The sequence below is a fragment of the Nerophis ophidion genome, linkage group LG06 (genome assembly GCF_033978795.1).
Source record: "Nerophis ophidion isolate RoL-2023_Sa linkage group LG06, RoL_Noph_v1.0, whole genome shotgun sequence".
Classification (NCBI taxonomy): Eukaryota; Metazoa; Chordata; class Actinopteri; order Syngnathiformes; family Syngnathidae; genus Nerophis; species Nerophis ophidion.
The window spans coordinates 33,516,753-33,543,812 of NC_084616.1; the positions used below are offsets into that span (position 1 = coordinate 33,516,753).

Consider the following 27,060-nt stretch of genomic DNA (forward strand, 5'->3'; position numbering starts at 1 on the left):
AGCGTGCGCAATGACATGTAGTGGAGCAGTAGTCCTCTATAAAGGAGTACGCGGACCCCTGCAAGATCTTGAAGGAATTCCAAGGGACAAGTGAGATTTATTAAAATCATTTTTTTTTTTAAATAGCAGCTTTTCATAAATCCGTTAAAAATATGTGTATTGAATAATACCTCAATGAAATATGAATGTAAGTTCATAATTTGTGAAAAAATAATACAACAATCCAACATTCAGTGTTGACAGCAAGACTTTTTATGGACATGTTCCAAAAATATTGATCTTAAAGATTTCTTTTTTTGTGAAGAAATGTTTACAATTAAGTTCATGAATCCAGATGGATCTCTATTACAATCCCCAAAGACAGCACTTTAAGTGGATAATTACTTCTATGTGAAAAAGTAATTTATAATTGAAACACATCTTTATCTTTCAACAAATTTTTTGTTATTTTTATATCTTTTTTTCCAAATAGTTCAAGAAAGACCTCTACAAATGAGCAATATTTTGCACTGCTTTACAATTTAATAAATCAGAAACTGATGACATACTGCTGTATTTTACTTCTTTATCTCTTTTTTTCAACCAAAAATGCTTTGCTCTGATTAGGGGGTACTTGAACTTAAAAAATTTTCACAGGGAGTAGATCACTGAAAAAAGGTTGAGAACCACTGGACGAGAGGACCCCCCATTGGCTCCATTGTAAGCGGACTTTTATTTACAAGTTAGAATGTTTTCAATCATTATGAAAGACAAGGTAACGGATGTATTTTTTAAAATTCCATTCTAACTCGTAAATAAAAGTCCGCTTACAATGAAGCCAAAGGGCGGTCCTCTATTCCACCCATAAAACCCAATAAATAACCATCCAAAAACCTCCAACAATACTCCAATTACATTTTCCGACTTGAATCTTAACCAAGTATTAATGATATTGTTATTGTAAGAGCTAACACAGACAAACTATTTATAGCAGCACTGTGATTACTAGCTTGTGTGGTTATGTTGACATCATTGTGACATGATTGTTTCCGATCATTATGAAAGATAAGGTAACGGAGGTATTTTTTTATTTTTATTTCAATCATTCCAGAAAAAGTGCAATTCCCCTTTAAGTCCTTTATAACTCTACAAATGTTTTTTTCTATAAAGACTGAACAATTTTGGTCCCAGTATCGATCCCTGGGGTACACCGCAGGATATATTTTGCTCTGTTGACATATTTTCACCTTGCCACACTAATTGCTTTCTGTTGGTTGATTAGCCCTTCACCCAGTTCAAGACCGATCCTGATGCCATACCTTTATCATTTGTTAAATGAGATATTATAAATAATTGGGTCATCTGCTTTTGTCAGAACCTATGTTATTATGCTGTGCGGTTATAAAACTAAACATTTCACTGCATTTGTGGCAGTGAAGAAGAGTTTTTAATTGGTAAGTAGCTTGGAAAACCAGGGAGGAAGCCTAACGAATGAACCATTAGTGCACAGGAAGTGCCTTGGGTTCCTTTTGTGTGGGCTTTTTTTTCATGCCACAGTCCATCCAACTGCCTTTTATGTGCCCTGTGGCTGCCCCATCAGCACCACACTAACAGGCCCTGGTTGTTATTACTGTAAAAGTAACAAACTAATGGTTAGGTGTAATATCTGCTGTGCATTTCTTGTGTTATGTCATATGCACCATCATGTTAAGGACGGGATGAAGGGAGGGGTTAATATTAATTGAAACAACAGTCCAGTTCTAAAATATATATGTATATGTATATATATCATCAACGCAGCTGAATACTGATGGTGGTTGAGGACTGTGGGTGGATCTAACATAAACTGAAATGCGCAGATAAGAGTGCAAGTGGAAGAAAATAAATGACCCTTCGCCTAAAGTTAGTGTAGCTATAACATCCAAATAGAGAGACATTAAAAGCCTTACCTTCAGTTCGTGTACAGTTCAAACATTAAAAAGGCTTAATGGTCTCCTCTGGTGCGCCAGAACACACTGGGCGGTCCGGAAATAGCTTCCCCGGCCAGGCTTTTTTTCTTCCAAAGTGGACAAGGAAAGCTAAAGATGAAGAAGTTTTAAAGAAAAGTAAGTTCGCTGGTCGTGACTTCCTCGTTGCTTTGAGTCGCTGGTAAAAGTCGCTTCCGGCTCTCGCTCGACAGACGCAGCGCGTGCACGCGGGCTGACGTGACGTCAGATGTTGTTCACCTGCCCACTTTACTTTTTTGGCGACACGACACGACAGGACAGGGCAGGACAGTACAGTACACGGGCACGACGCCTCAGGGCGTTCACGTCGTTATTGATTGCTTCCAGAGAATCAAACCGAGAAGAAGGTGGTAGGCGGAGCCAGTTTGAGTCATCACGCACACGCAGACACTTCCAGTAAAAAGTCCGGGTTTAAAACTACGTATGCCTGAAAGCGCAATAAAAACACAGCACAGGGTTTATCAAACAGCTCTGTGCTTCATTCGAATTCCTAAAAAAGCATGTTATAATAATTGTTTAGCAATACTCATACATAATTTGATACCAGTTAAGTCAGTGCCACCAGGACGAAAACATTTTCGGATTAATATTTTTTTCAATTTGTGTGTTGAAATCTTTCAGTCAACTTTAGTCGTAATAAAATAGCAAACATTTTATGTTTTTTTTATTTTAATGCTCAAGTGAACTAATGAGGCAGCACGGAGGTACAGGGGTTATAGTCGGTGCACGTGCCTCACAAAACGAAGGTCCTTAGTTCAATCCCGGTGTCAAGCAAAATAAGTGCTCGCTGCGAAATAAGTGCCCAAGCGTGTCAGGGCATATATTCAGCACTTTAAGAGCGAAATAGGGGTTTCACGGTGGCAGGGGGGTTAGTGCGTCTGCCTCACAATACGAAGGTACTGCAGTCCTGGGTTCAATCCCAGGCTCGGGATCTTTCTGTGTGGAGTTTGCATGTTCTCCCCGTGAATGCGTGGCTTCCCTCCAGGTACTCCGGCTTCCTCTCACTTCCAAAGACATGCACCTGGGGATAGGTTGATTGGCAACACTAAATGTGAATGAGAGTGTGAATGTTGTCTGTCTATCTGTGTACCCCGCCTTCCGCCCGATTGTAGCTGAGATAGGCGCCAGCGCCCCCCCTCCCGCGACCCCAAAAGGGAATAAGCGGTAGAAAATGGATGGATGGATGGAAGAGCGAAATCAATCAATCAATCAATCAATGTTTATCTATATAGCCCTAAATCACAAATGTCTCAAAGGACTGTACAAACCATTACGACTACGACATCCTCGGAAGAACCCACAAAAGGGCAAGGAAAACTCACACCCAGTGGGCAGGGAGAATTCACATCCAGTGGGAAATATATGCCCACCCTATTGTATACAGTGTGTATGGGACGGCTAGCCAAATAATTGCCCCTGTGGATTTGCTAATATTGTTAGCTAAAAGAAAAAACGTATCATACCAAAGTTACTGTGATATATATTGTCTTAGGCTATTAAATATGGAGAAACGGCAGGATGAAACAAAGATCAGTAGTTTACATTTTGGTGAGTTAAGCTTTTAAAAATAGTGGACGGTCTCTCTCGCTACACACACGTTGGTTTGACAATGACGCAGCCCTGCCAGAAAACTGCCTGGCGCACACCCCCCCCTGAGCACTTATTTCGGCTGTGCACAAATTTGGCTTGACACCGGGCTCCGGATCTTTCTGTGTGGAGTTTGCATGTTCTTCCCGTGACTGCGTGGGTTCCTTCCGGGTACTCCGGCTTCCTCCCACTTCCAAAAACATGCACCTGGGGATAAATTAATTGGCAACACTAAATTGGCCCTAGTGTGTGAATGTGAGTGTGAATGTTGTCTGTCTATCTGTGTTGGCCCTGCAATGAGGTGGCGACTTGTCCAGGGTGTATATCCCACCTTCCGCCCGAATGCAGCTGAGATAGGCTCCAGCAAACCCCCGCGACCCCGAATGGGACAAGCAGTAGAAAATGGATGGATGGATGAAGTAAACTAATTATGTGAGGTTTTTTTTTATTTCGAAGAATTTGCATAAAATGAGTTATCATGTATCATCATATTATATATTTGTACCATAAATTGATTAACGTGGACCTTGACTTAAACAAGTTGAAAAACCTATTCGGGTGTTATCGTTTAGTGGTCAATTGTACGGAATATGTACTGTACTGTGCAATCTACTAATAAAAGTCTCAATCAATCAATGTTAAAGATCGGCCACAATTTACATAGTACTAGTAAAAGGGGCCCAGCGCCAAATTCTGGACCCCCATAACCAGGCCTTTGCGAGGAACTGTAAATACTGTAAATACTTCAATGTATGTACACTGATGATTAACCTGTGGGATGACTGTATTATGCTGATAGTTTATATTTGTACCATGAATTGATTAACGTGGACCCCGACTTAAATAAGTTGAAAAACTTATTTGGGTGTTACCATTTAGTGGTCAATTGTACGGAATATGTACTGTACTGTGCAATCTACTTATACAAGATTCAATCAATCAATTCTGGGCTCCCTGAAAAAGTATGGGTGTGGGCCCTTTTACCCCATTGCCACCTTCAATGTTTTTGTTTTTTAGTGTTATTGATGGTGCCTGGTGTAATACACCCAGTTTGTTTCCTTTTTTATGATGCAAATTATGTATTATTAGTTGTCTTTTAACCTTTTTGTATTTAGGCTATTCAAATTTCCGTACAACAATACAGTTTACAAGACCACATTGAACACATCATGCTGACGTAGCTGACCTTCTTCAGAAGCTATACTAATTATGAGCATCTGACAAAGGTCATTACTCAGTAATTATTTAAGTAAAATGTTTAGTAATTATTATTCATTATTAATTACTGAGTATGACTAGAATGTGTCATAATACAATTCAATGTAGCCTCTGGTTGGAGCACTGTCCAATAGTGGTACGTGAGTAACAAACATGCATAGTCACGCCGTTGCTCTACAATGAACTGGCGACTTTTCTTTTTTTGTAATGAACTGGTGATTTGTCCAGTGTGTAGTGTGACCAGATTACAGCTAACGTAGGCTCCAGATTCCAGCCTGCGCTCTGTCAAAGGTTATGTTAAAGACATTAAATCATGGAACAAGTATAGGCTAATTGTTTCAGCCGCCTTCAATAGTTTTACTCTCTCACCAGTTTTATTGTTCTGGGCCCCTGCTCTGCTACTCCTACTTCTGGCCTTCTTCTCAACAATTTTCTAGTGTCCGGATTTGTGCTATTTGGGGAGCATCCTAAGCCTGATGGAGTTCGCACGCACTCATTTATTTCCGATGAGGAGAAACCATTGGAAGAATTAACCGCGGATAAGACCAATCACCAATTCACCTTGAACATTCTCATTTGGCACAATGAGATGTGTGCTGCAGCACAAGCATGGGACACAGTGTGCAACTTTTTGTCTGTAAAATACAAACCATATGAGTAAGGAAATTGTGTTAGATGTAAATATAAACTGAATACAATTATTTTCAAATCCTTTTTAACCCATATTCAATTGAATGCGCCACAAAGACAAGATATTTGATGTTGAAACTCATAAACTGTTTTTTTTTTGCAAATAATAATTAACTTAGAATTTCATGGCTGCAACATGTGCCAAATTAGTTGGGAAAGGGCATGTTCACCACTGTGTTACATCACCTTTTCTTTTAACAACACTCAATAAACATTTGGGAACTGAGGAAACTAATTGTTGAAGCTTTGAAAGTGGAATTCTTTCCCATTCTTGTTTTATGTGGAGCTTTAGTCGTTCAACAGTCTGGGATCTCCGTTGTCGTATTTTACGCTTCATAATGCGCCGCACATTTTCGATGGGAGACAGGTCTGGACTGCTGGCGGGCCAGGAAAGTACCCGCACTCTTTTTTTACGAAGCCACGCTGTTGTAACACGTGCTGAATGTGGCTTGGCATTGTCTTGCTGAAATGAGCAGTGTCGTCCATAAAAAAGACGGCGCTTGGATGGCAGCATATGTTGTTCCAAAACCTGTATGTACCATTCAGCATTAATGGTGCCTTCACAGATGTGTAAGTTACCCATGCCTTGGGCCCTAATGCACCCCCATACCATCACAGATGCTGGCTTTTGAACTTTGCGTCGATAACAGTCTGGATGGCTCGCTTCCTCTTTGGTCATGATGATACGATGTCGAATAATTCCCAAAATAATTTGAAACATACTCGTCAGCTTACAGAACACTTTTCCACTTTGCATTAGTCCATCTTAGATGATCTTGGGCCCAGAGAAGCCGGCGGATGTTGTTGATAAATGGCTTTAGCTTTGCATAGTAGAATTTTAACTTGCACTTACGGATGTAGCGACAAACTGTATTTAGTGACAGTGGTTTTCTGAAGTGTTCCTGAGCCCATGTGGTGATATCCTTTGGAGATTGATGTCGGTTTTTGATACAGTGCCGTCAGAGGGATCGAAGGTCACGGTCATTCAATGCCGCTTACGTTGAGTGATTTCTCCAGATCTTCTGAACCTTTTGATTATATTATGGACCGTAGATGTTGAAATCCCTAAATTTCTTGCATTCGCACATTGAGAAACGTTGTTCTTAAACTGTTTGACTATTTTCTCACGCAGTTGTGGACAAAGGGGTGTACCTCGCCCCATCCTTTCTTGTGAAAGACTGAGCATTTTTTGGGAAGCTGTTTTTATACACAATAATGGCACCCACCTGTTCCCAATTAGCCTGCATACCTGTGGGATGTTCAAAATAAGTGTTTGATGAGCATTCCTCAACTTTATCAGTATTTATTGCCACCTTTCCCAACTTCTTTGTCACGTGTTGCTGGCATCAAATTCTAAAGTTAATGATTATTTGCAACAACAAAAAAATGTTTATGAGTTTGAACATCAAATATATTGTCTTTGTAGCATATTCAACTGAATATGGGTTGAAAATGATTTGCAAATCATTGTATTCTGTTTATATTTACTGTACATCTAACACAATTTCCCAACTCATATGGAAACGGGGTTCGTACATCATTGCAGAGTTTTTCATTGACATTTATATTGAACATTCACGGCTAAGTTTATTTTTTACTTACTTTTATGATATTGTTGGGTTTTTTTTTTACAACTTACATGTTTAAATAACAACATCTTTAAACGTTACCTCTTCACCCTGGTATTAAAACGACTTTAGAGGCCATGTTTTATTTTTTGCTGTGTCAGATTCCAAACTTAATATCATGGTACAAAAAAGGCCCAGTTGACTGCAATTATAACTACATTGTTTAGCTGTACAGTCATTACACATAATCATGCATTTTCTAATTGACAGGGTTTCATTTTTGAGAAAAATATACTGTTATTTTGTATTATTTACTTATTTACTATTTGGCACGGTTTCTCGCAGGGCTTGGACGCTACAGTGGATTTTTCACATTTAAATGTTAGCTACTGCGATGAGGTGGCTACATGTCCAGGGTGTGCCCCACCTTCCGCCCGATTGTAGCTGAGATAGGCACCAGCGCCCCCCGCGACCCCAAAGGGAAAAGCAGTAGAAAATGGATGGGTGGATAAATGTTTGCTATTTTTATTTTGGACTGAAGTTGATCCACAGATTTGAGCAAAACAAGTTGAATAAAATATGAATCAAAGGGATTTGTATACACTCCTAGTGGCACTTAACTGGACTACAACAGCACATTGTGGTATTATTGATATAGGACAGAATGTGAAACACAAATAATAAAATTCAACATTAAAAAACTCTCTCAAGAAAGGAGAAAAACAAGTCCTCAAAATATTCTTAGAGTTAAAGAATACATTTCTGTTGACAGAAATAGAGAGCTTTGCTGATTTTAAGGACCTATTGTTAAAATGCTTGATAAAGATCCTTTATAGATTTTTTTCCACAGGTACGATGATTGTCATAGATATAGGGGGAATACAAATCAGAAATAATGTGACAACTTTGGTGTCTAAACTCTCGTCGTCAGACAGTGCGCTTCAACGCCTTATGGGAGCGTTCAGGAGTACAAGTGATTGATTGATTGATTGAGAAGTTTATCCATTTTCTACCGCTTATTCCCTTTGGGGTCGCGGGGGGCGCTGGTGCTTATCTCAGATACAATCATGTGGAAGGTCGCCACCGTATTCCCATCTTAAAGAATTTAATCCATGTAATGCTTTTAAAAGGCAAACGGATGGCCCAAAAAGCCAAAAGGCTTGTATCTCAGGCTTATCAAAGAAAGTAGACAGACACACAGATTTTTGTTTTGTTTATTTGAACAAATAATTACTTTAGATGATTGTTTTGTGCATTAAGAATGTTTAATCTTAATGTTTTTTACTCATTTCATGTGCTAAATAAAAGCTGGTCTTCTTATGTGCTTGCATTTTCTGGAAAGAATGAAATGTAAACCTGTACACCCATCTGGGGAATAATGTGCTTCATTTTTTGGGGAAAATTATGTACAGTATCATCCGTTTATTTCAGTCTGACGTCACAGAGTGCAATATATGACATTTTACCGCAAACATATTCCTAGCTGCTTCCTGCTCCGGCACTGATAAGAATATTATGTCAAATTCCGCCACATAGTCACACTGGCTCCCGTGGCGCACAGCGTTAGTGCTTGCCTTATAAGTAGTGGTGGTGGATTCAAATCCCAGTTATAGCTGACGCTTTATAAATGTTAATGATCGTAAAATCGTCGTATTGCACTAAGAAAATATATTATTGAACAATTAATTTCCCATTTTAGAACAAAATACGCATGAAATTAAACTTAGGTTTGATTGTAAAAATATAAAAATGGTTTCACATTAATAAAGTGTGTTTTTTTGTTTTTTATGGGGATGGAGTGGGTTCCAAATATAATGCAAAAATTCAATGTCCTACTCTTTGTTGTAAAATTGTGCTAATAAAACCAAACGATAGCCCTTGTGTAACATAATTGTTAAAGGGGAACTTCTGGGGGGGAATTTTGCCTATCATTCATAATCCTTATGTAAGACAATAACACATGTTTTTCCTTTAATGGTGCATTATAAGTTGTAAAATATGGCTAGTACGAGGTGACTAATATTGAAGCTAATGGGAGTCCATAAAGCCCTCTTAAAGACATCCAAAAACCGCAAACAATATTCCATTCACATGTTGTGACCTGGATACTAACCAATCATTAGCAATATTGTTATTATAGAAGATAACGCAGAGGAACTACTTTTAGTGTGTTGTGATCACACCGACATACTGAGCCAGCAACCTGCTGCCTTTCCTCTGACCTGGTAAAAGTTCTTTCTAAATAATGAATACGGTAAAAGGTTGTGGTCCAAGTTGGTCAACTTCGACATTCAACTTAGACCTGTGGGTTCTTCCGAGGATGTCGTAGTCGTAATGGTTTGTGCAGTCCTTTGAGACATTTGTGATTTAGGGCTATATAAATAAACATTGATTGATTGATTGATTGAGATTGCAAGAAAGACGTGAAAAAAATGCTTTATTTTTTATTTTTTTTACCTTCATGAAGGTTATGATTAATTCTTCATCTAAATGGGAAGATATGAGCATCCCAACAGTAGGAATCCCAGTGAGAGCAGACCTGGTACAGTAAATCATTGTTTAAATATGTTAGTAGTTTGTAATTCTTGTTTAACACTTAGCAATAGTGCCACTTGCTGCATCTGCTGAACAATCAGTTTCTAAAACTTGTACCTGTACCCGCCCAAAAATATGAGGGTCTTGGTCATCATTTATTGCAAAGTAATCGTTGTAGGTGCTCATGAAGTCTGCATGATTAGACCAAAATACGTACATTTTATGTGTCATTATTAAAGTTCCTGTGACTATATTCCATATATACTTACAGCATGTATATAAAACCTTAATAGAGGTGTTTTGATGGGTTTTTTTTTAAAGCGCTTTAAATTCTATTACCTCAACTGTTTGCTAACTCTTGCTGGCGTTTATGAAAAGAAATGAAATTAGTTTATTTCGGTCTTATAATCAACCATTTTGTGCGATCAGTTTAACAGCACAAATTATACATATAACCATTCATACACATACACACACAAAAACAAAAAGAATGTCCGAAAAAGGAATAGGCTGAAGCCAAGGCTTATTATATTTTCCTATCCTATTCATTCACTAAAACTTAGATTGCCTGGAACATCAACGTTCAAAAAATCAATGGGAAGAAAGTAATTGTTGCTATATTTTATAATTTTCCATCACTGTGTAATTGAACCAAGTCTGTGGGAAAGTCAAGCTGTCTGGTTACTCGGTGGTGCAGACATCCTGTTGTGTCAGCGGCGCCTAGCACCTACCGACGTGAGTACTCCGTTTTAAGGGTTAATCTCGTCGCGTTGAGGATGAGACTTTTGGTCAGGGGCCAGGTATTCACGGCCTACTGCGCCGAGGCAGACCCACTACACTGAGTCCAATTGTAAACAGAGTTAGTATGAATGAATGAAATAAGTTTATTTCGGTCATATAATCAACCATCAACCATTTTGTGTGACCATTTTAACATTAAAGATTATACATATGTAACAATCATACACATTTACACACAAAAAGAAAAGAAATGAAAAGAAATGAAAAGAGGTCCGAGAGCCAGTTCCAGCTCGTGGGTGGTGCCCAAGACCAGACTTAAGACCAGGGGAGACAGGGCCTTCTCTGTGGTCGGCCCTAAGCTCTGGAACACTCTGCTCCTCCATGTTCAAACTGCTTTCACAGTGGAGTGTTTTAAGTCTCGTCTTAAGACCGAATTTTATTCTTTGGCTTTTAACTCTACGTGAGTTGTGTGGTCCTCTGTCCTCTGTTGTCCTCTGTTGTCCTCTGTGTTTTTTATACACTTTGATTTCTATTTTACTGTTTTAATTGATTTTACCCTTTAAAATAGTTTTTAATCATATTTGTTTTTATATTATTTTTTTATATTGGTTTTCCATCCATCCATCCATCCATCCATTTTCTACCGCTTATTCCCTTTCGGGGTCGCGGGGGGCACTGGCGCCTATCTCAGCTACAATCGGGCGGAAGGCGGGGTACACCCTGGACAAGTCGCCACCTCATCGCAGTATATTGGTTTTATATTTATTTATTTTTTGTTTTAATTCAGTCATTGGTGGAGCATAATATTGTTTTTTTTAATATTGTTTTTAACATGGCTGTGCAACACTTTGGAAACGTTATTGTTGTTTAAATGTGCTATATAAATAAAGTGGATTGGATTGGATTGAAAAGAAAAGAAAAGAAAAGAAAAGAAAAAGAATGACCGAAAAAGGAATAGGCTGAAGCCAAAGCTTATATTTGCCTATCCCAGGGGTCAGCAACCTGCGGCTCTGCCGCATGCGGCTCTTTAGCGCCTACCTAGTGACTCCCTGGACCTCTTTCAGAGATGTGTGAAAATGGAAAAGGATGAAGAAGAAACATTTTTTTTGGAGGAGAACAAAAATGACAAAAACCTTCGTAATCGTTAGAAATCCCACTGTTTATATTATAAATGCTTCAGTGATGAGTATTTGGAAAGCACCGTTTTGTCCTACTAATGTCAGCGATCCTTGAACTCATCGTAATTTGTAACTTTTTCCGATGCTGCCACAGAAAAATATTTTTTAAAATTTTATGCCACTCCTTCTTTGTCTCATTTTGTCCACCAAACGTTTTATGCTGTGCATGAATGCACAAAAGTGAGCATTGTTGATTTCATTGATTTGCTGGAGTGCTAATCAGGCATATTTGGTCAATCCATGACTGCAAGGTATCTCACCCTCGGAGAAGCCTCCATTTTCCTAATGTTTTCCAATCTTGCAAAAATGTGTACAATAAAAAACAAAATACAACATTTCTGTCAATGGAGATTTGCGTCAGCCTTTCATAGTAGGCTAATATAGCTAATATAGACACTTACATCACGTGTTGCCTTCATTATAACACTTACATAGGGCTTTGATTTTTTTGCGGCTCCAGACCAATTTTTTTATTTGTATTTTTGGTCCAATATGGCTCTTTCACCATTTTCGGTTGCCGACCCCTGGCCTATTCTATACCTTCCCTGAAAATAAGATTACCTGGAACATCAATGTTTAAAAAAAAAAATTGGAATGAAAGTAATTGTTACTATAATTTATCATTTTCAATTATTTCACCTTTCAAGGTTTTCTTAAACCTTACTAAAGAAGAACATGTCTTCAGCTCATCAATGAGCTTGTTCCACCATTTCACTCCTAAAACTGAAATACATTTGTATTTTACACTTAGATTAGATTAGATAGATTAGATAGTTCTTTATTTATTCCGTCAGGAGAGTTCCTTCAGGAAAATTACAATTTTCAGTACAATCCCAGTCAAGTTTAGACAAACATTACAGGGAGACAGAACAGGATCGCTGACGGGTCTGCCGGCTTCCAGCGCCCCTTACAAAAAAGATGAGATACAGGTAAACAAGGGGGGGGGGGGGAGAAAAAAATTGAAGATTAAAATAAAATAAAAAAATCGGTCTTAGCCTAGGCCCTGGAGAGGGGGTGCAGACTGAGGCCAAGGGAAAAAAACAACAACTCATAGCCATAGTACACATCCCTCTTACATTTGTGTAAGAGGGAAACATCAAACATCAAAGAACACAGAGGACATTAAAGACATTAAAGCAGCAGATACAAGCAGACACTTCTACATACAGCTATGAATAAAAAGTAAAAGAAACATATCCACTGTGGTGGCCTCTGCAGTGTTCCACGTCATCGTCCGCTGGGGTGGAGGGAGCATGGCCAGAGACAGGAGCAGACCCAACAAAGAAACCAAGACAGCCGACTCCACTCTCGGCCAGTGTCCAGGCCGCATGGATGAGCGAGGATACGTCCAAGGTGACTGAGGTGTCCGACACCTGCTCACCCAGCCAAGACACCACGAAGCCTCTCCGTCCCAGCGCTCAGTGCTAGCTCCGCAGACCTGTCCCCTCATCCGCATCTCCTCCTGTCCCTCCAAACTTTGAAGTCCTGTCCCCTCATCCGCATCTCCGCCAGTCCCTCCAAACCGACTCCGGTGTGGCAGACACCCAGCAGCTGGTCTCCATGGCCAAAATGCTCCCAGGAGGCAGATCCAGAAGTCCACAAAAAAAGCACCACAGAGGTCAGGAAAGTGGCACCCCTTGTCACACAGTCCCAAAGGGTCCCGGACCAAAAGGCAAAAAAATATAATAAGACATGAAAACAAGAGGGAAACACAAAAGGATGACACAAGAGCATAGAGCTCCTGCCTACAGCAGCCACTACAGCAGCGCCATCTATAGACTTAGACTTAGACTTAGATTTAGACTTCCTTTTTATTGTCATTCAAATTTGAACTTTACAGTACAAATAAGAACAACATTTCGTTCTTATTTTTACTATATTTGTTCTTGCTTTACTTATTTCAAAAATCGATATCCCCGTAAATTATAGTTTTCTCCTCTTAAAATCAGAATCAGACATACTTTATTAATCCCCGAGGGGAAATAAAAATGTTCAGCACAATTTAAATAATAACCTGAGAATACAAACTGGAAGGCTGTTGTTCTTTACTCGAGACATAATTTCCGTTGTTTTTAAAAACACAATATCTGAACATTTTAACACATTAGAACTTATCAATAATGGTTTGTTATGTTCATAGTAGCACGCTTTGTGTATTATTCTAATGACCCTATCACAAAAGGAGCTAAACCTTCTGCTTTACAGTTGCTCAACCTCTTCTGGTCTGTTGCTCGTGGTAAGGACCTGGGATAGATGGATTCATCTTATCTAACAATTAGTAGCACCTATTAAAAAGGGTTATATAACCGGAATAACCTAAAAGGTAGAGATTTGCGATACCACTCATTTTCTTTCTGATCCCATACTAAGTATATTAGGTATATTTGTGCAAATATATACAATGTGTCTGCTAAAATTATAAAGTAGTATATTTCAAATAAAAACATATCTGATAACATAAAAAATACATGACAGAGTTATTTATTTATTTCAAATTGTAAACTATATTGAGGTAGTGGCATAAACGTTCATGAACAACAATGGAGCCGGGCTATTACAATCGAAAAAAGCAGGACACAAGCTCACAAAGTACACACAATTGTGTTTTTAAACCTTAAAAAAAGGAAATAGGTAAAATAATAAAAGCTTTAAAATCAACTATGAAGAACTATTATTAGAATAAAAACAAAATCCCAATTCAGTTACAAACCCCGTTTCCATATGAGTTGGGAGATTGTGTTAGGTGTAAATATAAACGGAATGCAATGATTTGCAAATCCTTTTCAACCCATATTCAGTTGAATGCACTACAAAGACAAGATATTTAATGTTCAAACTCATAAACTTTTTTTTTTTGCAAATAATAATTAACTTAGAATTTCATGGCTGCAACACGTGCCAAAGTAGTTGGGAAAGGGCATGTTCACCACTGTGTTACATCACCTTTTCTTTTAACAACACTCAAACGATTGGTAACTGAGGAAACTAATTGTTGAAGCTTTGAAAGTGGAATTCTTTCCCATTCTTGTTTTATGTAGAGTTTCAGTAGTTCAACTGTCCGGGGTCTCCGCTGTCGTATTTTACGCTTCATAATGCGCCACACATTTTCGATGGGAGACAGGTCTGGACTGCTGGCGGGCCAGGAAAGTACCTGCACTCTTTTTTTACAAAGCCACACTGTTGTAACACATGCTGAATGTGGCTTGGCATTGTTTTGCTGGAATAAACAGGGGCGTCTATGAAAAAGACGGTGCTTAGATGGCAGGATATGTTGTTCCAAAAGCTGTATGTACCTTTCAGCATTAATGGTGCCTTTATAGATGTGTAAGTTACTCATGCCTTGGGCACTAATGCACCCCCATACCATCACAGATGCTGGTTTTTCAACTTTGCACCTAGAACAGTCGTGATGGTTCTTTTCCTCTTTGGTCCGGAGGACACAACATTCACCGTTTCCAAAAATCAATTTGAAATGTGGATTCGTCAGACCACAGAACACTTTTCCACTTTGCATCAGTCCACTTTGGCTGACCTCGGGCCCAGCGAAGCCGGCGGCGTTTCTGGATGTCGTTGATAAATGGCTTTGGCTTTGCATAGTAGTTTTAACTTGCACTTACAGATGCAGCGACAAACTGTAGTTACTGACAGTGGTTTTCTGAAGTGTTCCTGAGCCCATGTGGGGATATCCTTTACACAATGATGTCGCTTTTTGATGCAGTACCGCCTGAGGGAACGAAGGTCCGTTATATCATCGCTTACGTGCAGGGATTTCTCCAGATCCTCTGAAACTTTTGATGGTATTATGAACCGTAGATGGTGAAATTCCTAAATTTCATGCAATAGCACCTTTGAGAAATGTTGTTCTTAAACTGTTTGACTATTTGCTCACACATTTTTTCACAAAGTGGGGACCGTTTCCCAATCCTTGTTTGTGAATGACTGAGCATTTCACAGAAGCTGCTTTTATACCCAATTATGGCACCCACTTGTTCCCAATTAGCCTGCGCATTTGTGGGATGTTCCATATATGTGTTTGATGAGAATTCCTCAATTTTATAAGTATTTATTGCCACATTTCCCAACTTCTTTGTCACATGTTGCTGGCATCAAATTCTAAAGTTAATGATTATTTGCAACAAAAAAAAGTGTTTATGAGTTTGAACATCAAATATATTGTCTTTGTAGTATATTCAACTGAATATGGGTTGAAAATGATTAGCAAATCATTGTATTCCGTTTATATTTACATCTAACACAATTTCCCAACTCATATGGAAACGGGGTTTGTACATGAGCATGTTGACCTAAACATACTGAATAACACTCAACAAAAGCATCCATTTTTGACATACTGCCTAATTCACAAGTTTAGATTGTTTTTTACAATGTCTTTCTGTTAATGATGTACATCATCTCAAAAAACTAAAGTATCAAAAGTATCAATAATTTGACATGAGAATCAATGTAACAGCATAAATATCTGGTGTCGACGGCATCGATATTTCAGTATCAATCCGCACATCACGACTGAAAAGGGGTTTCCTGCGACGATACTGCATGCACTTTCACATCGCAAAGAATTTGAGGTGACCATTTAGTTATGAATATGAAGAATAGTAAATTATGAAAGAAACCGGGAATTAATAAGCAGTAGCGAGCAAGGTATTAAATCAAATAAATTCACATCAAAAATTGAATAATCAACCGCATAGTTGTTGAATTAGCTTCATTCACACGAAGTAGGATTTAAGAGGGCGGTATAGCTCGGTTGTTAGAGTGGCCGTGTCAGCAACTTGAGGGTTCCAGTTTTGATCCCCACTTCCGCCATCCTAGTCACTGCCGTTGTGTCCTTGGGCAAGACACTTTATCCACCTGCTCCCAGTGCCACCCACACTGGTTTAAAGGAGAACATTATCACCAGACCTATGTAAGCGTCAATATATACCTTGATGTTGCAGAAAAAACACCATATGTTTTTTTAACCGATTTCCGAACTCTAAAAAGGTGAATTTGGAGATATAAACGCCTTTCAATTGATAGCCTGTCGAGCGATGATCTTTCACGAATGACGTCACAACATGAAGCAATGCGCCATTTTCTCAATCTTATTACAGGCACCAAGTCAAATCAGCTCTGTTATTTTCCGTTTTTTCGACTGTTTTCCCGTACCTTGGAGACATCATGCCTCATGGATATCCTGCGACACTCAAAGCAGATGCATTTCCAACGATAAAGTCAACAAAATCTGCAATATTGGAAAATAGACCACCACTGAATCTACCCGAGTGCGAGCTATTCAGGGACGACGGCAGTCTCTTCCCGCAGACGAGCGAGGTGAACCCCCTAGATATGATTTATGCCACTTCTTTTCTGTCTCATTTTGTCCACCAAACTTATAAGGTTGTGCATGAATGCACAAAGGAGAGTTTTGTTGAAGTTAATGACTTATGTGGAGTGCGCTAATCAGACATATGTGTCCACGGCATGACTGCAAGCTAGTCGATGCTAACATGCTATTTAGGCTAGCTGTATGTACATATTGCATCATTATGCCTCATTTGCAGAGGTGGGTAGAGTAGCCAGAAATTGTACTCAAGTAAGAGTACTGTTACTTTAGAGATTTATTACTCAAGTAAAAGTAAGGAGTAGTCACCCAAATATTTACTTGAGTAAATATGGTATTAGACAGAAAAGAGGAACTTTTTTTCTCCTCCATTTGAAAACGTGGACGTCTGATTCCAATCAATGCAAGTCATCAGAATCAGGTAATACACCAACTTATAGTCTTGTCTTCATGAAAGATAGGAATCTATGTGTTAAACATGCATGTATATTCATTAAAACACCTTTAACATGTAAACAAAAACGGCAAAATAAATAAATACAAATTATATATATATATATATATATATATATATATATATATATATATATATACATATATATATATGTATATACATATATATATATATATATATATATGTATATATATATATATATATATATACATATATATATATATGTATATACATATATATATATATATGTTATATATATAATTTGTATTTATTTATTTTGCCGTTTTTGTTTACATGTTAAAGGTGTTTTAATGTATATACATATATATATATATATATATATGTATATATATATATATATATATATACATATATATATATATGTATATACATATATATATATATATATATATATATATGTTATATATATAATTTGTATTTATTTATTTTGCCGTTTTTGTTTACATGTTAAAGGTGTTTTAATGAATATACATGCATGTTTAACACATAGATTCCTATCTTTCATGAAGACAAGACTATAAGTTGGTGTATTACCTGATTCTGATGACTTGCATTGATTGGAATCAGACGTCCACGTTTTCAAATGGAGGAGAAAAAAAGTTCCTCTTTTCTGTCTAATACCATTGATTGATTGATTGATTGATTGAAACTTGTATTAGTAAATTGTACAGTACAGTACATATTCCGTACAATTGACCACTAAATGGTAACACCCCAATACGTTTTTCAACGTTTATCAATTACTTAATAAATGACCAAGTCGAGGTGATCTACCTCATATATACATATACACACACACACATATCATATACATACACATATCATATATGTATATATATATATATATATACATTTGTATATACGGTATATCGTTTATATTTATTTATTTTGCTGTTTATGTTGACATGTTAAAGGTTTTTTAATGAATATACATGCATGTCTAACATATAGATGCCTATCTTTCATGAAGACAAGAATATAAGTTGGTTTATTACCTGACTTGCGTTGATTGGAATCAGACGTCCATGTTTTCAAATGGAGGAGAAAAAAAGTTCCTCCTTCCTGTCTAATACCACATAAAAGTCGTTGGTTTTTGGCATCTTATTTGTCCAGCTTCCATATTCGTTTTTAAGCACTTTACAATAAATACATTGTTGGCAAACTCCGTAGCTTGCTAGCTTGTTTGCGCTGGCTTTCGGAGACTCTTATTTTGTTTGCGCAGGCGTGATGGAGCGGCGATTTTATTGTGAAGACAGGAACTGTGCGATCAGTCTTTAGGCCTTTGACGGTTGAAATAAAAATCCTCTTTTTTCCTTTCCACTTTTGATGTATTGATTGAAAATTTTATTATTAGATTGCACAGTACAGTACATATTCCGTACAATTGACCACTAAATGGTAACATCCCAATAAGTTTTTCAACATTCTACGTGTGACGGTCATGTGACCGCCTGGCTCTGTTTGATTGGTCCAACGTCACCAGTGACTGCATGTGATTGGTGAAACGCAGGCATGCGTAAATCCTACTTTGAAGCTCTGCCATAAACCAAAACAAACATTAATAGATCGATAAAAAAAAAAGTAGCGAGTAGCGAGCTGAATGTAGATAAATGAAACGGAGTAAAAGTAGCGTTTCTTGTTTATAAATAAACTCAAGTAAAAGTAAAACTATGTTGCATAAAAACTACTCTTAGATGTACAATTTATCCCAAAAGTTACTCAAGTAAATGTAACGGAGTAAATGTAGCGCGTTACTACCCACCTCTGCTCATTTGTAGCTATATTTGCATCCAGCCTTTCCCTCCACCCACATTTAATGCCAAACAAACACATACCAATTGTTTGTTAGAAGGCAATCGCCAAATTCGTCCTCGCTTCCTCCCGTGCCGCTGTCTCTCGTGATATGGCTCAATAGCTTCAGTTTCTTCTTCCATTTCGTTTTGGGTACCTGCCTCCATACTCCAACCATCCATTTCAATACATTCGTAATCTGTTGAATCGCTTACGGCGCTGATATCCCAGTCTGAGTCCGAGCTAATATCGCTATACCTTTCTGTGCTATCCGCCATGTTTGTTTCTGTGTGATCACGCTGTGACGTCACAGGATAATGGACGGGTGGATATAACGACGGTTAAAATCAGGCACTTTGAAACCGTTTTTCGGGATATTGCGTGATGGGTAAAATTTTTAGCAAAACTTTGAAAAATAAAATAAGCCACTGGGAACTGATTTGTATTGGTTTTAACCATTCAGAAATGTTGATAATGTTCCCCTTTAAATGTAACGTGGATATTGGGTTTCACTATGTTAAAGCGCTTTGAGTCACTAGAGAAAAGCGCTATATAAATATAATTCACTTCACTTAAGAACATGTAACTTTTCTCCTCTATAACTGAACGAAAGGCGATTTAGTCAAAAAGTGAAAGGTTTCTCCTGTAAACTGACATATCTGTGTAATAAAATGTAAATCTGAGCATACTGTACTAACGGACCACTGTAACAGTTTCAAACCAGATGTTTGTTTTCACACCATTGAACTATTTATATTCAGTATTTCAACCGTCTAAGTTGCAGGGAAACACGAACTGCTGCTCCCTTCTTGCAGTTCTTCCAGCCTTTTGAGACTGAACTAATTTCTTCAGCACATCACTCAGTGGGAGGATTCTTCCTACTTTTAGTACAATGCAAAGATGTGTTTCTTTTGAGAAATCTGACACTCACTTTTTTTGCCCGCGGGGCTGCCAACCAAGCCTACGTCATGTTGGCTCCTGGATTCCGATGCAAATCTTAGGATGACAAAGTCAGCTACTACCAGATCGAAGACATCTGGTTCACTTCGTTCATCATTAGAACTCTCATGAAGTATCACAAAGTGGGATCACTCTCCTTTCGCTCTGTTTTACACAGAACTTTACTTCTGGGTTTTTTTGTTTCCTCCTACACTTATCTTAATCGTTGCGGTTTCTTTCTGTTTATGTTTCCTCTCTTCACGGGCATGTTCAATTGCCTGCTTTTCAGGTGTATCAGTCAGGATTCTTGTCTTTACGTAATTTTGTTTTCTTTGTTTTCTTGCCAGCTGACTTTTGGGTAAGGTAGAAGAACCTCAGTTGGCGACACATATGATCCAGCATGGTTGGGGTGTGGATATGTGTCACACGTGTGTGTGCAAGGCTAGGTGAAGGTAGCTTAGCAGACACGGAGTAAAACAAGTAATTGTAGAGTATTGAACTACACAAAATAAATGAGTCATTACCAATCTACTGAGTTCTGATATTTATTGCACAATCTCTCGGCGAAACATTTTTTCTCCTTTTTCCATAATATTTCTGCCAAGTCCAATGCCAATTCACAGTATTTTTTTGGAGTAAGGCCATAAAACTGGTCCACCAGCTTCTTGGTATGTTCTGCGTGCTCCGTCTTCACCTCTTGTGATAAAACGTTTTGCTTCTGCTGTTAAAACCTAATGTTTTTACTTTTGTTCCTCCCTCTTTTTCATGTACCTCCTCAATGTTGACCTATCAACATGTCTATCTTTTGCCACTGATCTGATGGACCTTCCACCCTGGACATCATTGACTGCTCCATCACTTTCAGGGCTGTAGAGCCCCAGCTGGTTTTTCTCTTGACACCTTTTTTAACATGTGACTAACACACCAAACCAGTTCAGTACTTATAACCGAAATGTTGCTTAACAATTCCCCACCTTTCTTTGTTTATGTTTTTTTTTTTAGATGTCTCCTTTTATTGCGGTTGTTGTACACTATTGATACTGTGCTGTTGGTATTGTCTATTACATTTCATTTAATATGTCTTCCTCTTTTTTTGTGCCCTTGAGAGTGTTTCAGTTATCTTTTCCCTCTTGTGTCCAATAATTGGTCTTGGGGATCAATATGTAAGTCCAAGTCCAACTCAGCGCCTTATGGTGGGTTAAACTGAATAACTGGCTCACTTTGCCCCATATACCCTATTTTGAATAAAAGGGCTCATTTAGAAATTTGGGCTAATATTTGGTGAAGTGATTCATCTGATTCATCTATCACGCCGGATAGTCGAACCTCGGATTCAGGAGGAACAGTGTGGTTTTCGTCCTGGTCGTGGAACTGTGGACCAGCTCTATACTCTCGGCGGGGTTCTTGAGGGTACATGGGAGTTTGCCCAACCAGTCTACATGTGCTTTGTGTACTTGGAGAAGGCATTCGACCGTGTCCCTCGGGAAGTCCTGTGGGGAGTGCTCAGAGAGTATGGGGTATCGGACTGTCTTATTATGGCAGTCCGATCCCTGTACGATCAGTGTCAGAGCTTGGTCCGCATTGCTGGCAGTAAGTCGGACACGTTTCCAGTGAGGGTTGGACTCCGCCAAGGTTGCCCTTTGTCACCGATTCTGTTCATAACTTTTATGGACAGAATTTCTAGGCGTAGTCAAGGCGTTGAGGGGTTCCGGTTTGGTGGCCGCGGGATTAGGTCTCTGCTTTTTGCAGACGATGTGGTCCTGATGGCTTCATCTTGCCGGGATCTTCAGTTCTCACTGGATCGGTTCGCAGCCGAGTGTGAAGCGGCCGGAATGAGAATCAGCACCTCCAAATCCGAGTCCATGGTTCTCTCCCGGAAAAGGGTGGAGTGCCATCTCCGGGTTGGGGAGGAGACCCTGCCGCAAGTGGAGGAGTTCAAGTACCTAGGAGTCTTGTTCACGAGTGAGGGAAGAGTGGATCGTGAGATCGACAGGCGGATCGGTGCGGCGTCTTCAGTAATGCGGACGTTGTACCGATCTGTTGTGGTGAAGAAGGAGCTGAGCCGGAAGGCAAAGCTCTCAATTTACCGGTCGATCTACGTTCCCATCCTCACCTATGGTCATGAGCTTTGGGTCATGACCGAAAGGATAAGATCACGGGTACAAGCGGCCGAAATGAGTTTCCTCCGCCGTGTGGCAGGGCTCTCCCTTAGAGATAGGTTGAGAAGCTCTGTCATCCGGGAGGAACTCAAAGTAAAGCCGCTGCTCCTCCACATCGAGAGGAGCCAGATGAGGTGGTTCGGGCATCTGGTCAGGATGCCACCCGAACGCCTCCCGAAGGAGGTGTTTAGGGCACGTCCAACCGGTAGGAGGCCACGGGGAAGACCCAGGACACGTTGGGAAGACTATGTCTCCCGGCTGGCCTGGGAACGCCTCGGGATCCCCAGGGAAGAGCTAGACGAAATGGCTGGGGAGAGGGAAGTCTGGGCTTCCCTGCTTAGGCTGCTGTCCCCGCGACCCGACCTCGGATAAGCGGAAGAAGATGGATGGATTCATCTGATTTTATACCAACTTGTATAATAAGACCTTTTAGAACTGTATACGTTTGCTTTGGCATGAAAGTCATTTTACCAGAAAATCTCCTTTGATTAGTTTTGGCATGGCAGTTTGGGGGTTTTGTGGTGTTTTTCCTTTGTTAAGTGTTTCTAACTTTTGTTCAACTTCCTGTTTTGTGGTTTGTTCTGCAGTGACTTTACCCCTGCTTCACAGCGCTAATCTCCTCACCTGACTCTGATTAGTGGTCAGGAAACTCACCTGCTTCTGATCACTAGTCAGAGAGGTTTATATGACAGTCTGAAGTACCAATGATGATTGTCACACACACACTAGGTGTGGTGAAATTTGTCCTCTGCATTTGACCCATCCCCTTGATCACCCCATGGGAAGTGAGGTAAACAGTGGGCAGCAGCGGTGCCGCGCCCGGGAATCATTCAAGGTGATTTAACCCCCAATTCCAATCCTTGATGCTGAGTGCCAAGCAGGGAGGCCTTGGGTCCCATTTTTATAGTCTTTAGTATGACTCGGCCGGGGTTTGAACTCACAACCTACAGATCTCAGGGCGGACACTCTAACCACTAGGCCACTGAGTAGGTTTGGGCTGGATCATTTTAACGTGCACGCTATTCTGTGTGCACTTTCAGGCTGCACTATCGACTTGTTTGTGAATAAATACACATTTGCCTGCAAACTGTCTCTGCATTTTTGGATTCCAGACCGACAGAACATAAGCTCTGGTTGCCACTGGATGCAATATGGCAGCGAAACGGCACCGCCACGGCGACTGACTGTTCCTGTTTGTATTAAAGTTAATGTGCTCAGTTTCCACAATTGCAGAACGGCACCGCCACGTCGGTGCTATGTTTGCCAGTAGCTGCAACGCGGCCGTTTAATTTAGTTCAAATTTGCTCGTGTTGGACAGGAAGTCATGCACAAACACAATACAAATGATCCGGTTTAACATTCTAAATGTAATATTATGTTTTCAATGCGTATCGTATTGTGAACTTTGAAGCGTCCTTATGGAAGTCAACTTGTCAAAGGTTTTCAGATGCAATTTCACCTCGTTGACAAAAATGGATTAGAACGTGCTGATTCCGGAGGTCCAAAATTAAAGAATCATATCAAAGGCATATCCCGGGAAGCTATATGGGGACTTGTGTGAAATACCAGCTGATACGGTGGCTGGTGCAACAGGGGAGTGGTTAGCAATATTTGAATGAGAAGTGTGTGTCTGTGTGCACTGCAAAAACTGATCTAAGGAAGAGTAAATATCTCAAATAAGGGTGATATTTGCTTATTTTCCGTCTGATAAGACAATTCTTCTCACTAAACATATTTTATGTCAGAGTGATTTACTTGTTTTAAGGGTTTTGGTCCTAAATTATCTCAATAAGATATTGCAGCTTGTAGCTGAGATTGTATAAATTATATTGAGTAAAACATGCTTGAAACTAGAATATCAACTGTTGCAAAGCTCTGTCATCAACACTCACAAGTATAAAACTGCTTTTTTAAAGTAATAATTTCTTATTTCAAGCATGAAAAAAAATCATGACTTTGACACAATTTTGTCTCATAATTAAAACAGATGACAGCCAAATGGACTTTGCTGTTTTATTTTCAACGAAACAATAGAAAACAGGCACTCATAAAGTAGTACAGTTGGCACAGTACAGTAAACTAACAGTTAATATTTAAACATTTAACATGTGACATTTCTAAAAATTTTGAACAGAAATAGTTCATGAACATTCAGATGAATTCTTCAAAATTACAATTAAAAATTTTTGGGCCGGGCTGTATATATGTGCACTAATTGACTAAAAGAGCATGCACTTGGCGCGATGATGTCATGTTATCGATGGGAAAATGCATTTTTAGACAATATGATTTGCCTGAGTGGCTATGAGACCCCGAGAGTAACAAGTGGTTGCCTTGTTGCCTTTCCATTAAGAAAAATAAATTTGTTTTTAGTGTAGGTCTGCTGGCTTCAAGAAATGTAAAGTCAAGCCCATATCATTATGTCAAGATAATCGCACTAGCATTTATAATATTTTTCAACATATTGAGCAAAAAGGAATCTTTTTTTTTCCTACCAAAAAAGTGCACTTGTTACTGGTGAGAATATACTTATATTAAGGTATTTTTGGGTTCATTAAAGTTCGCTAATTTTACTTATTTTGGAAAATTTTCTTGTTCTATTGGCAGATAAGTTTCCTTAGTTCAAGAAAAATACCCCTCATTTTTGTATTTTTTTTCCTTGTTTCTGAACGCTGACTTTTTGCAGTGTGTGTACGTGTGTATATGTGTGTGCAAGTGTGTGTGCAAGTGTGTGTGCGGCTGTACAACGCTCGCCAGGGATGATAAAACTGTTGTATTGATGCTTACTCTCGAAAAAATTAAGTTGTCATTTTGCAAACTGTCTTTTTTCCACAAGTCAAGTCGGGTCAAATCAGAGTTTGAGACTTTTCGCGCTGTTGCCTTTCAGAAGTCGTTCATGGCAGGACCGAGTTTATTTGCTTCAGCTCCCCTGGAAGGACAGAATAAATTGTTTGTAGTTCGTTTTACTCCAGCTCACGTGATCATGCGCGGAGTCCCCAGATTTCGTAAAAAAGTCCACGCTATTTCGCTGCACAGCGAGGCCGCGACCTAACGGCGATGAGATTGCCGGGCGGCAATTTTTTTGGTTCCGTAAGGGCTCCGTTCTGTTGCCATTATGCATCCTGTGGAAATCCAGGGTGACAGTTTTTTGTGTAAAAAGACGCGATTACCTCTTCTCCCATGTGATTCTCTGCATCAAAGCAAGATGGAAATGGTAGCTGTGTCCTGAATTGATGGTCACATGACAAATCCTGGCCCTGCGATGAGGTGGCGACTTGTCCAGGTTGTACCCCGCCTTCCGCCCGGTTGTATCTGAGATAGGCACCAGCGCCCCCCGCCACTCCAAAGGGAATAATCGGTAGAAAATGGATGGATGGATGGATGACAAATCCTGTGCACACCCACTGACACATCTCGCCTCACTCTCCCCTACGTCACAGCAGCTCGGAGCAGACAAGGTGAGTCGGCACAAAATACAGTGGGCGAGGTATATTAAGATAGCAGCCTGTGCAGACCTGGGTGTCAGAGGGATTATTACAACATAGTTCTGTTGAAAAGTGATATCATATCAGATTGTGTTTTTCTACTCTTTTCGGTTTTTGCATTGTTGTTGCGTTTTGCTTGATATGTTGATCGATTAGGTGGTCTGAGAACTAAATCCCACATTCTGTATTTCATGTATAGTACATTCTGGGTGTATTATTCAGTGAAAAACTGTAAAATATCATTGTGTTTTTTGAGGTGGTCTGTCATAACGCTTTTATTTTTTAGCATTCTGTCAGACATTATTGTGTGATTTTTTTGTTCTTGTTTTAGTGTTCCTAGAAGAAAGACATATTCATATTATAATACAAATACTATATATTTATAATATTCTTATTAAATATAATGTTATAAAATAATAACAATATTACTAATAATAAGAGTAATATATAGACGCATATGCAAAAATATGTATATATGTATTGGGTATATATACAGGGCATCACGGTGGTAAGGGGTTAGTGCATGTGCCTCCCAATACGAAGGTCCTGAGTAGTCCTGCTCTGCAAAAACTGAAACCTAAGTAAGACGAAAAACCTCAAATAAGGGTGATATTTGCCTTTTTTCTTTCTGATAAGATCATTCTTGTCACTAAGCAGATTTTATGTTAGAGTGTTTTACTTGTTTTAAGTGTTTTGTTCCTAAATGATCTCAGTAAGATATTACAGCTTGATGCTGAGATTTGATGACCTATATTGAGTAAAACATGCTTGAAACTAGAATATCCACTGTTGCAAAGCTGTGTCATCAACACTCACAAGTATAAAACTAGTTTTTTAAAGTAATAATTTCTTACTTTAAGCACGAAAAAAAAATCATGATGCATATCATTATGTTAAGATAATGGCACTAGCATTTACTTAATTTAACACAATTTTTTAACATATTGAGCAAAAAGGTCTCTTTTTTTCTACCAATAAAAGTGATGTTGTTATTAGTGAGAATATACTTCTATTAAAGTATTTGTGGGTTCTTTGAGGTTAGCCAATTTGACTTCCATCCATCCATCATCTTCCGCTTATCCGAGGTCGGGTCGCGGGGGCAGCAGCCTAAGCAGGGAAACCCAGACTTCCCTCTCCCCAGCCACTTCGTCTAGCTCTTCCCGGGGGATCCCGAGGCGTTCCCAGGCCAGCCGGGAGACATAGTCTTCCCAACGTGTCCTGGGTCTTCCCCGTGGCCTCCTACCGGTTGGACGTGCCCTAAACACCTCCCTAGGAAGGCGTTCGGGTTGCATCCTGACCAGATGCCCGAACCACCTCATCTGGCTCCTCTCGATGTGAAGGAGCAGCGGCTTTACTTTGAGCTCC

The 27,060-nt window shown here is 39.2% G+C and overlaps 1 protein-coding gene across 1 annotated transcript in view; it reads right to left on the reverse strand.

Annotated features, from left to right (window-relative positions):
- The window catches only part of stat6 (signal transducer and activator of transcription 6, interleukin-4 induced), a 31,945-nt gene extending 29,617 nt beyond the window's left edge, over positions 1-2,328 (reverse strand). The window contains exon 1 of the mRNA XM_061903471.1: positions 1,929-2,328. The gene's annotated coding sequence lies outside the window, so the exon portion shown is untranslated. The remainder of the gene's footprint in view (positions 1-1,928) is intronic.
- Between the last annotated feature and the right edge of the window lie 24,732 nt (positions 2,329-27,060).